This window comes from Microcaecilia unicolor, chromosome 1, assembly GCF_901765095.1.
Source record: "Microcaecilia unicolor chromosome 1, aMicUni1.1, whole genome shotgun sequence".
NCBI lineage: Eukaryota > Metazoa > Chordata > Amphibia > Gymnophiona > Siphonopidae > Microcaecilia > Microcaecilia unicolor.
The window spans coordinates 303,422,779-303,440,248 of record NC_044031.1 but is presented as its reverse complement, the minus strand read 5'-3'; the positions used below and the strand labels follow the sequence as shown (position 1 = coordinate 303,440,248).

At 43.8% G+C, this 17,470-nt stretch overlaps 1 long non-coding RNA gene and 1 pseudogene across 1 annotated transcript; both read right to left on the bottom strand.

Annotated features, from left to right (window-relative positions):
* LOC115476804 overlaps nucleotides 1–17,470 on the bottom strand; it is a 324,007-nt pseudogene that overhangs the window by 14,977 nt on the left and 291,560 nt on the right.
* Nucleotides 729–9,590, bottom strand: LOC115473073. The gene is made up of 3 exons (XR_003942601.1): nucleotides 9,548–9,590; nucleotides 9,281–9,394; nucleotides 729–851 (listed from the first exon to the last, which is right to left on the bottom strand). It is a non-coding gene; the product is annotated as an uncharacterized LOC115473073 (long non-coding RNA).

Sequence of the window (17,470 nt, the reverse complement as noted above, 5' to 3'; positions counted from 1 at the left end):
CTGCGGCTAGGAAAGCGAATAGAATGTTGGGTATTATTAGGAAAGGTATGGAAAACAGGTGTGAGGATGTTATAATGCCGTTATATCACTCCATAGTGCGACCGCACCTTGAGTATTGTGTTCAATTCTGGTCGCCGCATCTCAAAAAAGATATAGCAGAATTGGAAAAGGTGCAGCGAAGGGCGACTAAAATGATAGCGGGGAAGGGACAACTTCCCTATGAAGAAAGACTAAGGAGGCTAGGGCTTTTCAGCTCAGAGAAGAGGCGGCTGAGGGGAGACATGATAGAGGTATATAAAATAATGAGTGGAGTGGAACAGGTGGATGTGAAGCGTCTGTTCACGCTTTCCAAAAATACTAGGGCTAGGGGGCATGCGATGAAACTACAGTATAGTAAATTTAAAACAAATCGGAGAAAAATTTCTTCACCCAACGCATAATTAATCTCTGGAAGTGAAGGCGGTTAGCTTGGCAGTTTAAAAAGGTGTTAGATGGTTTCCTAAAGGACAAGTCCATAAACCACCACTAAATGGACTTGGAAACATGTATAGAATGTTTGTACGTTTGGGAAGCTTGCCAGGTGCCCATGGCCTGGATTGGCCGCTGTCGTGTACAGGATGCTGGGCTCGATGGACCCTTGCTCTTTTCCCAGTGTGGCATTACTTATGTAATTATGTACATTATCCACACAACAAAGCTACCTTTAATTCAAGCTACATCACCTGTTGGATGCAGTTCTTCACATGTGGTTGTGGTGGTCAGATTTCCTCTTTCCTCAGATTCCTGAGGCTCAGTCCCAAATCCCTCTTGCTCAAACTGGAATAATATGTCAGGCTTGACATTGTGGGAGCCTGTTGCAGGAAAAATATAGTAAAATATGTTTGTTTGTTTGTTTTTAAAGTTCCTACACAGCCTATCAGTGCTTAGAATTACATTGTTTTCATAGTCACCTCCATTTGTACAGAGACAAAAAAAAAAAAAAAAAACATGAGGGGTGCTGCTGTGCTGATCATCATCAGAAATATATTCTAACAGTAACCTGATCATTTTAATATTGAAGTGGACAACTCCTTTCTTCAAGAGCTACAGACAGCTGTGTTGTGGATTCTGCTACTGCATAAACATAATGGAAATCAATATTCAGCACCCAGGAACCCTGCAGTATTTTTCTATTTGTCACACCAGAAAATATTTTTCTATTTTCTAGCATGGGGGATGGGGAGTAGGCATGCCCAGCGGTAATTGGCCATCGCCGCATGCTGTCCAATTACCTCCGGGTTAGCGTGTGAGCCCTTACCGCCTCCTAAATCGCTGCATGCCAATATTTTCATTAGCACACGGCCATTAATGACCTCCATTTAAATAAAGAGAATTGCCAGCTGCAGTAAAGAGTGGCTTTGGCATGCTGCACACTACTGCAGGACACTTTTTATGGCAGCTTTGTAAAAGGACCCCAAAGCCAGGATAGCAAAAAGGCTGTCTTAACTTTATGCACTAATGTTAACCAGGCACCAGTCTGAATATACTACTACTACTTAACATTTCTAAAGCGCTACTAGGGTTACGCAGAGCTGTACAATTTAACATAGAAGGACAGTCCCTGCTCAAAGAGCTTACAATCTAAAGGACACGTGAATATCTGGTTCTGAGCGACTCAGATGTCACATACTGCTGCAGCTGAATATCTGAATAGCTTAGAAAGTGGAGGGGGACTGAAACAACCCCCCACAGTAAGAGAAGGAGCCTCCTATTCTGGGTACAAGTGACACACTGAACTATCAGGCAGCTACTGTCAGTTTACCCCTTACTACTAATCATTTCTATAACGTTACTAAACACACGCAGCGTTGTACACATTATATGCAGGTACTTTCTCTGTCCCTAGAGGGCAATGGAGGATTAAGTGACTTGCCCAAGGTCACAAGGAGCTGCAGTGGGAATTGAACCCAGATCAGTGACCTTTATTTCAATGCCTGTCAGCCAGTGGTAGTTCCCATGTACCCCTACAACGGCCCCTGTGATAGTGAATTTAGTTTTGTTTTGGAGTCCCTGGAGGTCATTAGGAAGAAGAAAGCCAAAGATTTGTTTGCAGGAAGAAAGAACCCGGGAGTCTGTTTCCTAAATGTGTCAGTGAGGTCTGAATATTGCCCCACTCTTGGTGCTATTAACAGAAACTGCCAAATGTAAAGATACAATCAGCACAAGCTCCTCTGTTCCCAGACCCCATCTTCCATCCCACAAAAGCGGAAGTAAGGAGGAAGTTGGAAACTACAGGCTGCTTAGTCTTAACTCAGTGGTAACTAAATTAATGGAAACACTTGTAAAACAGAGGATAGAGAGGTTTCTGGAATCAAAAGGATTGAGGATCCAAGGCAACATTGTTCTACTAGAGGAAGGTCTTGTCAGACTAATCTAATTAATTTCTTTGACTGGGTGACCAAACACTTGGACTTAGGGGGAGAGAGGATAGGGCTGGGAATGGAGAAGCATGCATTTCATTTAATTTATTCCATGGATAACACGTCTTAATGTAAAGTCATTCAAAGTGTGCTACAAAATAAAACAACACAAACATACAAACACAATAAAAACATAAAACATGTTATACCAAATAAGACACAATACAATAAGATTGTAAAAATACAAAGCCTTCAACCCCTGCCTTGTTTAGCCAGAATGTTTCAGATTCAGTGCTAATGAGATCTATCCACACTGGAAACAGCCAAAATTTAACCCTTTTACAAACTTCAAGTAATTGGTTTCAAAACAAATATATAAGGTTAATGAGTTCCACAAATGAGGTCTGATGTAAGCAAATGCTCACTCATGAGTATATTGCAAGCATAAATGTGAGGAAACCAACTACAAAGGCTGGTGGACCAATCGTAAAAATCTACAGGTTCAAATGCTTTGAACGTAATAAGTGTAAAGATCTCAAAACTGCTGGAATATAATCATGTATGGAATTTAAAATTTAATGTGAGCAATTGCAAAGTGATTCACATAGGAAAGTGCAACCCAAACTATATAAAAACATAGGAACAGTGAAAATGACAGTAAATAAAAACCATATGGCTCATCCATATCATCCGCTAAGAGATCCCACATAGAGAATGACACGGTGTCGGGGACCTGTGGTAATCGTGGGATGGGGACGGGGCGGGGACAGCTCTTGCAGGGATAGGGTGGGGTCAGATCTCACAGGGACGGGGTGGGAATGGGGACAGAGCAAGTGAGGACAGAGACAAACTTTGTCCCCGTGTCACTTTCTACTTTGAAGCCTGTTAATGAACTGGACTGTTATTTGTGTTTGATTGATGCAGTTGACAGTATTTTTATTTTTTGGAAAAACAAGCAAACATGCTGGCCACAGCTAGCAAAATTTGCTTGGGGGATCCTGTACATCCTGCTACCAGCACATCTTCTAAGAAGACATCTTCTATTGCAGGAGGGACTGTAGAAGACAGGAGAGCTAGACTGAATCCTGAGATTGTTGATGACTTTATTCATCCACATAACAGTGCTTTATAGGGCATATTTCTCCCCTCTAGGGCATACAGAACAGGTTGTATTTTGTACCCCTGGACATTTTAACAGGGTGGATTAAGATTCCTTGAGGTAGTAGAAATCAGCTATTGTTGGGTTTGGAAGGGTAGAGGGTGGTGGTTGTGGGAGAGTTATTATAGCTGCTCACTGTTATTATTGTTTTCTATTTGTAATTTATACACAACAGTTGAACATGAATATTATTCCTTTTTATATTTTAATAAAAAGATTTAAATATAAAACATAAGTGTTCAAGGCCTCTGCAGATGAGAACAGCGCCCACGGGATGGGGCGGGGATGAAACCTGCAGGGACGGGGCCAGGAACAAGTTTTACCCTCTAATCCCACATGCCTGTCCCATGCTTTCCTGAATTCAGATACAGTCCTCATCTCCACTACCTCCACTAAGAGGTCACTCCACGCGTCCACCACCCTTTCCGTAAAGAAGTATTTCCTTAGATTACTTTTTGAGTCTATCCCCCTTCAACTTCATCTTATGCCTTCTCATTCCAGAGCTTCCTTTCAGTTGCAAAACACCTGCCTCTTGCTTGGAGAAGTCCTAGTGAGACCTCTTAAGGATTTATTTCATAGATCTTTAGAGACGGAAGAGGTTCTGTGGGACTGGAGATGAGCTGATGTAGTTCCTCTTCACAAAAATGGGAAACTATGGGCCGGTAATCCTCAAGCTGGTGGTAGGAAAAATAATGGAGTCACTGTTGAAGGAACAGATAGTTAACTTGTTAGAAAGCAACGGACTACAGGGTCTGAGGCAACATGGCTTTACCAAAGGAAAATCCTGCCAAACAAATTTGATTTACTTCTTTGACTGGGTGACAAAAGAACCGGATTAAGGACATGCACTAAATGTAATCTGCTTGGATTTCAACAAAGTCGTTGATACAGTCCCTCAGAGGAAAGGAAGGTGAGCAGTGGAGTGCCTCAGGGGCAGGTCTGGGGCTGATTCTGTTTAATATATTTGTGAGAGACATTGCTGAAGGGTTAGAAGGAAAAGTTTGTCTTTTTGCGGATGACACAGAGTAGAAACCATGAGAGGGGATCTCCAAAAGTTGGAAAAATGGTCAAGAGTCTGCAGTTAAAATTTAACGTGAAGAAGTGAAGAGCGCAATGCATTTCGGATGCAGAAGTCCAAAAGAGATGTACCAGATAAGAGGGGAGAGATTGGTAAGCTCGGCTCAGGAGAAGCACCTGGGAGTGATGGTGTCTGAGGATCTCAAGGTGATGATACAATGTGACAAAGCAGTGGCTATGGCCAGAAGGATGCTAGGCTGCCTAGAGAACCAGTAGAAGAAAGGAGGTGTTAATGCCCCTGTACAGGTTGTTGGTGAGGCCCCACTTGGTATACTATGTTCAGTTTTGGAGGCCGTATCATGCTAAGCATGTAAAAAGACGAAGCGGTTAAGAGAAAAGTGACAAAAATGGTATGTGGTTTGCATAGCAACAAGTATGAGAAGAGACTTGCTGACCTAAACATATATACCCTGGAGGAAAGGAGAAACCAGGGTGATGTGATACAGATGTTCAAATGTTTGAAAGGTATAAATCCGCAGACAAACATCTTCCAGAGGCGGGAAAGTGGTAGAATTAGAGGACATGAATTGAGGTTGAAAGGGGGCCGACTCAGGAATAATGTCAGGAAGTATTTTTTAATTGAGAGGGTGGTAGGTATCTGGAATGCCCTTCCATGGGAGGTGGTGGAGATGCAAACGGTAACAGAATTCAAAAATGCATGGGATAAATTAATGGATCTAAAGAAGCTTAGCGGAGATTAGGTAGCAACTCTGTTAATTGGGAAGCAAAGCCAGTGCTAGGCAAGACTTCTAAAGTCTATGCCCTGATTCTGGCTGAATAGATTTACATGGACTCCAGTGGAGCTTTTCAGGGACTTCGACAACTTCAGAAATTTAGAACAAGAGCCGTGCCGGGCAGACTAAGGTCTATACCCTGAAAATGGTAAGGAAAAATCAAGATCAGGTATACATATGAAGTATCACATCATACCATATGTAATGAGTTTATCTTGTTGGGCAAACTGGATGTGCCATACAGGTCTTTATCTGCCATCATCTACTCTGTTACATGGAGGCATATTTTCAAAGCATTTAGACTTACATAGGAACCTATGGAACTTTGTAAGTCTAAGTCCTTTGAAAATGAGCCCCTATGTATATGTAAAATACAAAATAGCAAGCAGCACAATATTAGCCATCAAGTTCATACAAAGTTGATTATTTTCAGTGCAAAATAAATCAGTTGGCTGCCTGCTATGTGACTATTCCATGAATGTTTCATTATTGTAACAAGTACGACATATTTGGGGAATTTGCTTAAAACTCTGATGGTTTTAATTAATTTATCCAGACCTTATTGCTTTTTAAATCCAAAGCCAAATCCTAAGGATGGTTGAACAATTAGGCATAAACTGTGTTGTTTCTGACTTTACTTGTTTTGGACTGCTTTGGGTCCTACTGACCTGTACATTTGATGTATAGAATTTTGAAGATGAAAATGAGGAAATAAAAATTAAGTTTTGGATGTACTCTGTAGAAGGTGTTGTTTACTTTTGCAATGTGTGTATGGATGCCTGTTCTGAAGTGTGCATGTGATGTCTGCATAACCGTCTATACTTATGGTTATGATTTGTGAACATACAGCATTGTTAAAGGACAGACTTTTAAATGCCCAGTTGGGTATATATGCTAATCTCAACTTTATTAAATATTTCAGACATATCCATCTACTTGCTCCCATGATGTTACTGAATTCTATTATTCTATCTTAGTGTATTTTCAAATGCAAGCCACATTGAACCCAAATTTGCTTGGGATAATATAGGATACAAATGTCAAATTAATTTTTTTTTTTAAATCCCTTATCGTCCACCTTTTAAGGCACTGCCTATCCAACTGGATGGTGATGGCACAAGGAAAGCAAGTTTGGCCCAGTGAAGATAAACTCACAATAACCTGTTCCTCAGCTGGGCTCTAGTATTACCATATTGAAGATGCGGACACATTGAAATCCTCAACTGGAGATAACTTTCCACCCAAAATGCAACCAATACCAATATACAATAATGGAAAATATAATTTTACCAAATATATGTCAGGATCTCAATCTCATCCTATATAATAATTTCCAACTCCAACGTTCTGAAGCTGACTCCCCATGGCACTGAAGGGTTCGTAGGGTCCGTGCTGCCTGTAACCATCTGTCTCATTGTCCCGCCCTCGCGTCATAATGTTATGACGTCAAGGGCTGAACACTGAGAGGGAAGGGGACGCAGCATAGTTGCCAGGCAAAGCAATGCAACGTCAAAAACATGAGGGACCTATCACAGACAGAAGAACTGAACGCCAGCAGCACGAGGCACAAACCAACTGCCGTCACAGGTCTCTCCCGAGCCACCCAGTAATTCTCCTCTCTCCCCTGCCCCCCCTCCAGAAACCCAGTGATTCTCCTCTCTCCCCTGCCCCCCTCCAGCACCCAGTGATTCTCCTCGCTCCCCTGATTACCTCCGTCGAAGCGGCCGCGTCATTGAAAGCCCTGCCAGTCTCCAGCCTTCCCTTCGAGTTCGTTCCCTCAGAGTCCCGCCTTCTGACATCATTTCCTCTTTCTGCAAGGGCGGGACTCTGAGGGAACAAACTCGAAGGGAAGGCTAGAGACGGGCAGGGCTTTCAATAACGCGGCCACTTCGACGGACGTAATCAGGGGAGTGAGGAGAATCACACACACTCTCTCTCTCACAGACACACTTGCACCCAGTCTCACTCTCTGTCACACACACACACTCACTCTCTCACACACAGTCACTCTCACACACACTCTCTCTCTCTCTCTCAAACATACATACTCTGAGGAAAACCTTGCTAGCGCCCGTTTCATTTGTGTCAGAAATGGGCCTTTTTTACTAGTATTACATATTTTATGTTTTCTTATTTAGCTTCTTTTTATTCAAAGGAGGAAAAGACTCAGTCTTTGCAAAACATGCCCAGTAGCTGGCAACAACTTCATTCCAGTCTCATTAGCATCCTGCTCGCTCAGTCATTGGCAAAAACTTCCTCTTTGTCAATTTATTTTCTTTCAGAATTTTCTTATTACTTAAAATGTCATTTTCTTTAGAATTTGACTCTGAGATCCTTTGTCAACATGCTTGAGCCCCACTTGGAATGGCTTTCTGGCCAATCTAGAGACTTTACTTGCAGATACCATGAAGTGCACAATGGAATTAGAGAAACGAGTTTTAGACCTTGCAACAGGGTCCATCACTGGCAGATTTAGAGTGCAAGCTTCAAGAACAGGAGGATAAAATAGAAGATTTGGAAAACCACTCCTGCTGTGGAAACTTACACACAGTGGGTCTGTCTGAGCAGCTTCCTGAGCATAAACAATAGCTCTCCAAAGAATTCACCCTCTCTGACAGCACGGGGCCTTTTTGCATACAGAAGGCACACAGGATTGGCAGGTGTCGCAGCTGTGGCTGTGCTCCTGCATCCAGACTCATCTTTCCTTCCGGTGGTCAGGCTCCATGGCCTCCCCGGATTGCCTCCTCCCTGCACTGATGCCTCTGCTGCCAGTTCCCCTGTGTTCCAAGCCTCACTCTGATGCCCCAGCATTCTAGCCTCATTCCAGGGACCATACAAGCCTCACTCTGGCCTCTTCCTGGTGCCCTGCTGCCTCCTTCAGTGTAGTCCAAGCCTCATTCCTTGGCACCAGAGACCATGGCATCATCACTGACAGCCCTTATAATTAACCTTGGAACACTCATGCATTGCCTTCACAATGTTTGCTCTTGTGCTGTGAATTGCTTGACCCCAGCTCTGTTCCTGAGTCCCAGTCCGCAGCTCTGTTTCTGCAGCTCTGTTCCCGAGTTCCAGTCCGCACCTCTGTTCCTGAGATCCAGTCTCCTAATTTCCAGCCTTCATCTCTGTGGTTCTTCTTCCGGATATCCAGTATCCAATCTGGTCTGGAGGTGACTCTGTATGCCATCCTGGGACTTCCCCTGCCTACAGAGCCGAAGGCCCAAGAGCTCACTATTAGGACAGACACCCAGAACCCTAACAGCAGGATACAGGAAAGCTGCCAAAAACCACACAGTCATCATAAAAATATACAAGTATGTGCATAAAACAGAAATATTGAGTAGATATAAACAAAAATGAGATGTCCTTCTCTATGAAGGGGAACCTGTAAAAATCGTTCAGGATTATTCCATGGCAGTGCAAGAAAAATAGAGGTGCTTTACACCCATTTGCACTACATTTTATGCAAAGAATTTATAGTTCATGCTGCTGTACCCTGCAGTCTTAAAAGTGAACCTGAATGGGAAATTGGTAACCTATGATAATGTTCCAGCTTAACAGGAGTACTTGGCCACCCTTTCGAAATACGAGAGGCAGATCAAGTGCTGCTGACATTTATGGATACTGTGGGGGGAACCTTCAGTTTTTCTAAGCCTCTGTAGTACAGTATATGTTCTATGTATACACTGCACAGATTTCCCATAGTTAGGATGGTTGGTGTCTAGATAGCATGCTGACATAAATCTTACCCCCAGCACACCCATCTCCATCAGGTGCCTCCTCCATCTCCACAGGCAGCCAACTCTGTCCAAAGTAGGGAAACCGTGAGAGGAAGAGAGAGGAGGATGGCTCATCCCACCACCACTGATTTCCTACATGGTCCCAAATGATTTTAGTAAGAATTTTATACTTACTTGTTACAGAAGGGTGAGTCAGTTCAAAAGTCTCTAATTCAGGATGATCCATAAACGGGAGATTTTCCTCTTGTTTAACACTCAGTGAGAACACAGAGGTTACCACTGGAAGACCTATTATGAGAAAACATGTCAAGAAGGTTTCACCAAGGATCTGATAGTATTCAATTAGGAAACAGAGTTTAAGTCTCCAAATGTTTGATGTTAATGATCCATCTCCTGTGATATAAAAACGCAAAGCCATTTAAAACCAAAACATCTACTTACTCTTGGTGGGATCATTTAGGTTTTCTTTTCCCTCCCACTCAAAGTGTTGAGTGAAATATTTCTCATCTTCCTTTTTAATCTTAAATAGAACATCAGGATTAACAATTGAATAACCTGTTAAGAAGTAGGAAAACAACATTTAAATTAGAACCTTCTCTCACATCTGGTTACCATCAGAAGGGACACATTGCACAGTATAGCTGAGTAGTGTGCAGCTAATAGTTGTAGTTCCCAGCTAGAAATCTGGGTGGCAAGTCCTCTCTCTGGTCTTCTGTGCCAAATTTGTTTTGGTATAGAAAAGGGCGACAGACTGCAACTGGTCTTGTATGAAGCCTTCAGTTTAAGAACAGAGCAGCACCTTCTGCAGAGTCTGCAGTAGTGAGCTACTTCACTGGTTCCTGTTGGATATGGAATGACATCAGAATCCAGGTCCTAAATTTCGGGTGTCCATGGGACCTGGGATTTTTCCATGCTAATTGTATACTATGCTTGTGCAGTACATGATAGAGAAGACATATTTACCTCGTGACATGAGGAAGTCATGAATCTCCTTGATGACCCTCTTATACAGTTCCTTCTGCCATTCTCCTAAAATATTCCACTCCATTTCCAAAAAATAAGCAGCAACATCCTTGAACGTGATCGATGCCTGGAATAGCCAGGAGGACACATTCAGTCACACTTTCATTATGATGTTTATGTAATAGACAGTATAGACTTTGTTAGATGACCTCTGTCAATGAGATCAGATCTCTAGTACATTATTTCCCTAGTTCCATATACGGTGCTTAAACTTGCATGCAGGCACCCAATTTACATGCGTAATTCAACTACAAAACGAGCCAATTGGCGCCAATACTTAGGCTCTAATAATCAACTTTCAGTGAAATAATTTGAATTTATGCACACATCTTTATAGTAGATATTCTATAAAAATCAGTGCGTTAATTTTTATGCACAGATCCAAAATGGGGGTATGGATGTGACAGGGGCATGGGCAGGTCAGGGCATTCCTTGAATTTGCACGGTGTTACAGAATAAGGCAGATTCATGCCTAATTTAGGCCTGAGAATTTACACCAGATTTAAGTTAGTGTAACTGGCGCAGATACCGGCATCAAACGTTATTCTATCAATGGCATCCAACTCGGAGCACCACTTATAGAATAACACTTAATTCTCATTTTTTTCAGCACTATATACAGAATCTAGCCCAACGCTACCTCCATTATATACAAATCTCTTTCATGCATATTCATTGTGGATATCCTAAAAACCTGACTGGCAAGGAGTACTCCAGGACCGGACTTGGTAAGCACTGCTCTATGGAATTATAAATTCTTCAGGTGTGATACTGCAATCCACCTCCAGCAGGTAAACCTGCTTATAATCGAACGAGAAAAATGTCCAAGTTCCGACCTAAATCGGGAGATGGACGTTTATCTCATAGAAACGAATAACGTGGTATAATCGAAAGCCGAACTTGGACGTTTTCAACTGCACTCCATCGCGGAAGCGTACAAAGTTGACCGGGGGGTGTCGGAGGCATGGTGAAGGCGGGGCTGGGGCATAGTTATCACCCGAACAGAGATGGGCACCTTTCGCCGATAATGGGAAAAAAAGTATGCGTTTGTAGCTAGAATTTAGGGCACTTTTCCTGGACCCTGTTTTTTCACGAATAAGGCCCCAAAAAGTGCCCTAAATGACCAGATTACCACCGGAGGGAATCGGGGATGACCTCCCCTGACTCCCCCAGTGGTCACTAACCCCCTCCCACCACAAAAAATTATGTTTCACAACTTTTTATTTTCACCCTCAAATGTCATACCCACCTCCCTGGCAGCAGTATGCAGGTCCCTGGAGCAGTTGTTAGGGGGTGCAGTGGACTTCAGGCAGGTGGACCCAGGCCCACCCCCCCTACCTGTTACAATTGTGCTGCTTAATGCTTAGTCGTCCAACCCCCCCAAACCAACTGTACCCACATGTAGGTGCCCCCCTTCACCCCTTAGGGCTATAGTAATGGTGTAGACTTGTGGGCAGTGGGTTTTGAGGGGGATTTGGGGGGCTCAACACACAAGGGAAGGGTGCTATGCACCTGGGAGCTCTTTTACCTTTTTTTTTTTGTTTTTGTAAAAGTGCCCCCTAGGGTGCCCGGTTGGTGTCCTGGCATGTGAGGGGGACCAGTGCACTATGATTCCTGGCCCCTCCCACGAATAAATGCCTTGGATTTATTCGTTTTTGAGCTGGGCGCTTTCATTTTCCATTATCGCTGAAAAACAAAAACGCCCACCTCACAAATTGTCGAATAAAACATGGACGCCTATTTTTTGCGAAAATACGGTTCGGTCCGCCCCTTCACGGACCCGTTCTCGGAGATAAACGCCCATGGAGATAGATGTTTTCGTTCGATTATGCCCCTCAAAGTCTTCTACCAACAACCATTAAATTACTGCTCTACTCCAAAACAAACAAGGAAATAGAAAGGAAGCCTGCAAGAGCAGCAAAGGGAACAGTTTTCCTTCTTGTGCTGGCAGTGGCACCCTGTATACATGAGAAAAGAATTTCTTGCCTGATCAGAAACTCGGGCAGACATTTGTCTTCTGTTTTCCCCTCTGAATTCTGCAGCTGCTGGGATGGATTCAGGCAAGAGATTTCCCTTTTCCTGGAAGGATGAATAAAACAGGAGGAGGATAGACTGATCCCTAAAGGTCTCAGATAAATTCCTTCTTCTCCCTCTCTACAGATCTGGGACTGGGTTGCAGTCCCCAAAAATAAGATAAAGCTTTCTTTTCTTCTGTGTCTATTCCGCACTTTACAATCCTGCAGACACTGGAGGAACAGAAAGCAGCAGAGCATGCTCAGAGCACTTCATCCCTTCCCCTTGATGAGGTCATCTAGGGTATCCCACTTCCTTAAGGTAGATCTGTACAAGTCAAGGAGGTTAGATAGAGACCAGGAGACTGCGTGAGCCTATCTCTGAAGCCAGTAGGCGGAGATTGCCACCATTTTCATTCACCCAAAACAATTGCCTGTCTATCCAACCATCTAGGCAAGGAACTATAAAACACTCATAAAATGCACAAACTGTACAAAAAAAACAAAACCTTATAAGCAGCAAAACCCCAGCAAGCCTCAATAGCCACCCATCAGTCAAACACCTTACAAAACAATCAGGTCTTTAACAACTTCTTAAATTAAGATGTAGATACAAGTTGGCAGATGGCCAGCAGCAAAGAATCCCACAAATTGTTGTTGTACTCTGGCTTGAGAAAGCTGATGTTATAAAGATGGAATATATTGAAATTAAATGGAAGTAAAATTAAAGTCTCCTTTCATTGGGACACATGGAGGGGCATAATCGAATGGCGATCTATTTTTGTGGCGGCGCAACAGCTGGCCAGAACCGTATTATTGAAAAAGATGGCCGGCCATCTTTTTTTCCGATAATAGGGTTTAGCCCGGCCAAATGCCAGAGTTCGCCGGGTTTGAGATCGCCGGTTTTGTTTTTCAGCAATAATGGAAAAAAAATGCCGGCCATCCGAAACCTGGCGGAATCCAAGGCATTTGGTCGTGGGAGGAGCCAGCATTTGTAGTGCTCTGGTCCCCCTGACATGCCAGGACACCAACCGGGCACCCTAGGGGGCACTTCTAAACATGTAAAAAAAAAATACACAAATAGCTCCCAGGTGCATAGCTCCCTTACCTTGGGTGCTGAGCCCCCCCAAATCCCCCCCCCAACCCACTGCCCACAACTCTAAACCATTGCCATAGCCCTTATGGGTGAAGGGGGGTACCTACATGTGGGTACAGTGGGTTTTGGGGGGGTTTGGAGGGCTTAACACTTACCACCACAAGTGTAACAGGTAGGGGAGGGTGGGCCTGGGTCTGCCTGCCTGAAGTCCACTGCAACCAACAAAAAGTGTTCCAGGGACCAGCATACTGCTGTCAGGGAGCTGGGTATGACATTTGAGGCTGGCATACAGGCTGGCAAAAAAGGTTTTCATTTTTATTTTTTTTAGTGTGGGAGGGGGTTGGTGACCACTGGGGGAGTATGGGGAGGTCATCCCCCATTCTATCCAGTGGTCATCTGGTCAGTTGGGGCACCTTTTTGAGGCTTGGTCGTGAAAATAAAAGGACCAAGTAAACCCGGCGAAATACTGATTAACGCCACTTTTTTATTTTTCCATTATCCGCGAAAGCCAGCCATCTGGTAGCCACGCCCATGCCCGCCCATGTCCCGCCTTCGCTACACTTTCCCCCTTGCACTTTCATCGGCTAGGTGACGGGAAAGCGGCGAAGCTGTCAAAAAAGTCGCTTTCGATTATACCGATTTCGCTGCTTTTGAGAGATCACCGGCCATCTCCCTATTTATGTCGGGAAATGGCTGGCGATCACTTTCGAAAATAAGCCTGATGGAATCCCATCTTCACTTCATCTGTTTTGTAGAAGTTTAAATTAGTTACTTGCTGAAACTGATTCCAATATAATGTAAAAAAAAAAAAAACAACAACTGAAATGATCAGACCTCAAAGACTATTCCCAGACAATACTGGATAACTTAATACTAGGGTTAAACTCTAAACCATCACTAAAGGTCACCAAATCCAGTTGATGTCCCCTATTATGAGTTGGACAAGGAGGAGGAATTATATAATTCAAATTAGATAGAAAGGAGCATAATTCATTTCTTCTTCTGTCTTGTAGATCTTCCATATGTATGTTAATGTTACCCAAGATTAGACTGTAATTGCTTTCCATAGAGCAATATAAAAACTCCATGGCTAAGTCCCCTGCCACAGACAAGTGCGTTAGGTTTTGTATTTGTGATTGACAGTAGGAGCTGGGCTCCTGAGCAGGCTGATAATTAAAGCTGTTGATGATTGAACAATTAGAAAGAGTAGAACCCCCAGCACCAGCCGGGGACATGAACTTGACACAAATGATAGAAGATGATATGGCTGGCCTTACATCAGCAGGGAGTATTTGTTTTGGGTGCTCCAAAAATTCGGGATTGAAGGTGATTTTCTGGAGTGGATCAGGCATTATATAGCTGGGCAGACTTATACGGTTTGTGCCAGAGTCGGTGGTTGGGAGGCGGAGATAGTGCTGGGCAGACTTATACGGTCTATGCCCTGAAGAGCACAGGTACAAATGAAAGTAGGGTATACACAAAAAGTAGCACATATGAGTTATCTTGTTGGGCAGACTGGATGGACCGTGCAGGTCTTTTTCTGCCGTCATCTACTATGTTACTTTGTATTATATAGTAATCCAACTGCCCAAATAATTATAAATGACATGCTAACACCAGTCGTGGTGCCAGGCAACGGTGCCCACTGTCGCCCCTTTTGTTTATCTTAACCCTCAAGCCGCTAGCGGCTAAAATCAGATAAGAGCCGAAATTGAAAGGAGTGCAGGTGGGAGGTAAGGAATACCGCATAAATATGTTTGCTGATGACATGTTACTGCTGGTCGATAATGCGTCTACAGGGATTTTTCAAGTAATGGAGATCATTAAAAAGTTTGGCCAATTTTCGGGTTTGAGCATAAACTTTGGAAAATCAGAGGCGTTGCCGATTAGTAATCCATGTGCCTGTGCAAGGATGTCTGACTTCCCATTAGGGTGGGCTAGGGAAGGGATTAAATATCTGGGAGTATACTTAAGTGCGAATACAGAATGGGTATACAAGAGAAATGTGGTGGATAGGTTGGAAGCTATTAAGATGTTATGCTGGAAATGGAAAGATCTTCCATTAACTTTCATGGGGCGAGTAGCATTAGTGAAAATGGTATTGCTACCTAAAATCTTATATCCATTACAGATGGTGCCATTATGGGTTCAAAAGAGGAACTTTTATATCGAAGTATAATTATGTCCTTCATATGGCGTGCAAAAAGGCCCAGAATCTCATTTGCTAAACTGGTAATGGACAGAGCGAAAGGGGGTCTCCGGTTGCCGGATATCAGGGCATACAAAGTGGCAGCACTGATGCGATAGGTGTATGAGTTTCATTCTGAAGGGGAGATCTTCTCACCGGTGAATTTCTGGAAGAGTTGGTGCACACCGCTGGATCCGTTTGTGATTCTTAGCTAGGATCATAAAAGCAGATTGGGAGGATTTAAGATGAATCCATATTTGACAGCATTGCAGAGGGTGTGGTAATGGTGGAGAGAGTTGGGGGGAACAAGGGGAGGGGTGAGCCCATTCATAACTCTGACGGGTAATATGGACTTCCCGGCAGGGATGGGAGTAACTGTGTTTTGTGGGTGGAGACTCAAGGGATGCCGATATATAGGGGAATTTTGCCAGCTGGGAGGGCAAACATTTCCTACGTTTGAGCAGGTCAGGCGCGCATGGAATGTCCCCGGTACCTAATTTTTTGCTTTCTTACAAGCCAGAAACTATGTGATGTCCCTTGAGCGAAATAAAGGGGAACAGGTGGTGTTTGGGAGATTGGATTCAGTGTTCTTACAACTGCCACCCACATTAAATAAGTTATCCGTGTGGCATCAGCTCATTAGGGACAATAGGAAGGCCCCATATCTCCAGCAGTTAGCGAATATCTGGAATACAGAAATTGGGGGTACAGTGACAGAAGAAGAATTGGGGAAGGTCTTTGGAGAGCTTAGCAAGGTTACACCGAATGCGGCGTTGCAAGACATACAATACCGCAAACTGCATAGGGTTCACATCTCCAAAGCAAGAGAGAAAGTAATGGGGTTGTGGCCTGATGATGTATGTGTGAAGTGTGGGGCGTATGTGGGCACGTTACTGCACTCATTTATGGAATGCCCTAGACTGGCGGAGCTCTGGAGGGGAGCCCTTAAACAGATAGAAAACATGATGCAGGCAGAGTTTGAATGGACCTACTCAGTTACATATCTGGGTAGCTCCATGAACCTACGGGAGCAGGGGCTAAATGAGATATAGTGTCGTTTCATACAAGTGGCCACCATACTGGTCAAAAAATGCATTCTGATGTCCTGGATTGACAGTGCCTCACCTCAGCTCAAGGTGTGGATGGACTTGATGAAGGAAATGGCCAGTTGGGTGCAGAGGACAATTCAGCCTAATGCCTCTATAGGGCTGTTACAGTACAAACAAATGTGGGGCAGAATTCCAGATGCTGACACCTTACTATTAGCTCCATCTACAGAAGGGAATAAAGAGTAGGCCCTGCAGTCCAGGTGAATGGGAGAGCAGAGACGGTGGGGCCTTTGCAAGAGAGTTGGATGGAATAGATGTGAACCGCTCCTGTCAGTGGACAAGGGGGGAGGGGGGTAGGGGGGGAAGGTATAACATATAAAGTCATGGGTGTTCTGTCCCCTGACAGCCTGGCACTAGTTATAGTGTGACCCTAAAATGTGTTAATGCCTTCACTGCTATTCTTACTCCTAAAGATCTTGATTGCTGCAGTCTTCACTGCTAAGATATGTGTGTGAGCAATGCATTGTGTGTAATGTAGTTCACAGACAACGCAATCCCACTTGCCTGTCTGTATAAGATCTGTTACTACTGGTTGTGATGCTGCTTAGATCACTCCCCTGTCTCAGCCAAGCTTGGCTTCTTTGTTTACATGCCAGCACTTCCTGGCCATTCTTACTATCTCTGTCCCGAGAGGTCAGCCAGGTATGACCTTTTCCTCCAATCAGGGGCTGCCCCCTAGAGCCGCCCTTGCCACTCGAGAGTAGGCTTTGTCCCTATTGGCCTTTCTACTCCTTCTTCTCTGGGTCTGTATGAGCTTCTGGCTCCTCCCCCATTATTATTGAAACGAAGATGGCCGGCTTAAATTTGATTATAGGTTTGGGTAAATATGGGTGGTCCTAGCTGCTCTGTTTTAGGTGTCCTCACTTCAATTAAGGGTGATAATGATAAACGTCCGCAGCTGCCGTTCCCATTTGGAAGCTTGCACTTGCTTTATTG